A 2,500-nucleotide genomic window follows, 5' to 3' on the forward strand; every position below is an offset into this window, starting at 1 on the left:
GGTGGAGAATTGCAGTCCCAGGTACCGGAAGGTTTCACCCACACGTAGGGCGGGCACGGTGGCGTTGCCCGCTTTGAAGGTAACGTCGGCGTCGACCTTCACCTTCTTGTCGCGCCCAGACGCGACTAAGGCGAGGGTGAAACACTTCCGGGCGTTGATCTGCAGCCCCAGATGGGCGAGGGCTGCGACGGCTGCGTCGATGAGGGACTGCAATCCCCTCGCGGTCGATGCAAAAAGCAGGACGTCATCTGCGAAGGCCGCAGCGTTAACTCTGCGACCAAGGATCCGAGCTCCGATGTGGGAGGGAAGTTGACTCAAAACATAGTCCACCGCAAAATTGAAAAGGAGGGGGGAGAGGGGGTCACCCTGACGCACACCCCTAGCCGGCTGCAGGGGCACGCCCACGTCGGCGCCGCCCGCTATCACCGTCGTGCTACCCTCGTAACACCTTTCGACGTACTCAATAAAGCAATCCGGCAGGCCATGAGCCCTCAGCACGGGGCGGAGGGCGGCATGGTCCACCGAATCGAACGCTTTAGAGACGTCGATCGATGCCACAAAAACAGAGCGACAGGAGCGGACTGCGTCGGTGAGAGCAGTGTCCAAGATGAAGGTGTTTTCCAACATCCCATCCCGGGGGATGAATGCCCGCTGACGTTCGTCCACAGCACATGCACGCATCAGGCGTGACGCGAGAACCTTGTGAAAGGTCCGCGCCAACACCGAGCAGACCGTAATGGGGCGAAAGTCAGCGGGGGATGTTGGTGCAGCCGTTTTGGGGAGAAGTGACGTCCGGGCGCGAAGCAGACGCTCGGGGAGGGCGCGGGCCAGGAGGAAGAGGTTCAAGAGTTTCACCAGGACTTCATGCGGCAGGCGCCGCAGCTCCGCTGGAGTCAGGCCGTCCGGCCCGGCTGCCGATCCCCTGGGCGGCAAGGCAGCAGCGACCTCCTCACGTGTGACCGGCCCCCATAGGCACTCAGGAGCGACAGGCTCCGAGTGCGGGAGAAGGCGGTCACGGATGAAGCCGGCGGTGGAGATCGGCTTCTTCGTGAAGAGGTCCGCCCAGAAGTCCAGCAGACCGGGGATGTCGGGTGGCGGCTGCAGCAGGGTGCCGTCCAGCAAGCCGCGCACGCAACGCGCACGCGACCTACGGAAGGCGTCCTGTGTCCGCGCATATTCCCAGCGGCGCCGCTTGCGCTTCTGCAGCGGCGGGGCGGCAGGCGGCCGCTTGGATGGTTGGCGCGGCCGCTGTGTCCTGGTGATCGACCTCTCCCCCCTGGACCCGACCGACGCAAGGGCATCCGGGAGCATGCCCAGGATGACATCGGGCGGCGTGCCCCGCCCCAGACCAATGACTCGATCCAGGGCAGAGAAACGCTGGGCGGAAGCAGGTAGCCCCGCCAGATGCTCCCAGATGGCGGCGTCAGTCGGCCCCTCCGGCGGCGGCCCGGTGGTGTCGGCCGCGAAGTCCTCGGCTGCGTCGACGGGCGGCGCAGCGGCCTCGCCCGCGTCAGGCAGCGAGCTCGCTGCTCCACGGCGGGACGCCGGCTCTTCACCCCGACCGATCTCAAGTGCCTCCATGAATTGGCGGACAAGCTGCTTGTGGGCAGCTTGCCGCCGTCGGCACTTGATTGCCTCAAGCGTTCGGTCGGGGAACATCCTGGTAAGTTCTTGATTTACAAAGAAGAACCGGGCGTCCCTCTCCAGGAACAGTTCGGCCTCTGCCTTGGCGAGCGACAGGACTTCTTCCTCCGTCCACCTCGCGCGATGCCTCTCCGTCACGATCTCAGCGTTGGCGGCCGCAGGGTGTTGGCGGCGGCGATGGACCCCGAGACCGTTCTTCGTGGTAAAAGTGCGGTGGCACTCACTGCAAGCAAAGGGAGCTACACAAACTATCGCATTTTCGTTACGGCCGGTTGGCCGGATAGGTGCTGGGGTAGCTGGGGTGGCACCTTCAGCGGAAGGGCCACCATCTCTTGTTTCTTGTCGGCTGCCCCCAACTATAAAGGGATAATGCGAGGGGGGGCTGGTAACCCCCCCAAGCCCCTGGTGCGGTCTTCCACTCTGCAAAAATCAGCGGGCCCACGAGAAGGGGAGAAGACCGCAGGAGAGGAGAGGCTAAGAGGGCTAGGCCCATGTATTGCGCATCACTCTCCCTGTAACTATAACCCAAGGAAGGCACCTCGCAGCAGCAGCACGACTACATCAAGACCGCACTTCGAAAAGCCAAGTCCGGATGCAGCCACACCGCCGCCACTTGGCCACCTTAAGAGAGTCATAGTTACTCCCGCCGTTTACCCGCGCTTGCTTGAATTTCTTCACGTTGACATTCAGAGCACTGGGCAGAAATCACATTGCGTCAACACCCGCTAGGGCCATCGCAATGCTTTGTTTTAATTAGACAGTCGGATTCCCCCAGTCCGTGCCAGTTCTGAGTTGATCGTTGAATGGCGGCCGAAGAGAATCCGCGCACCCGCGCGCCCCCGGAGGAGCACGCTAA

General features: G+C 63.0%; 1 pseudogene; it reads right to left on the minus strand.

Annotated features, from left to right (window-relative positions):
* LOC126435429 (large subunit ribosomal RNA) overlaps positions 1-2,500 on the minus strand; it is a 7,955-nt pseudogene that overhangs the window by 2,806 nt on the left and 2,649 nt on the right.

The sequence above is a fragment of the Schistocerca serialis genome, unplaced genomic scaffold, assembly GCF_023864345.2.
Source record: "Schistocerca serialis cubense isolate TAMUIC-IGC-003099 unplaced genomic scaffold, iqSchSeri2.2 HiC_scaffold_1206, whole genome shotgun sequence".
Taxonomy (NCBI): Eukaryota; Metazoa; Arthropoda; class Insecta; order Orthoptera; family Acrididae; genus Schistocerca; species Schistocerca serialis.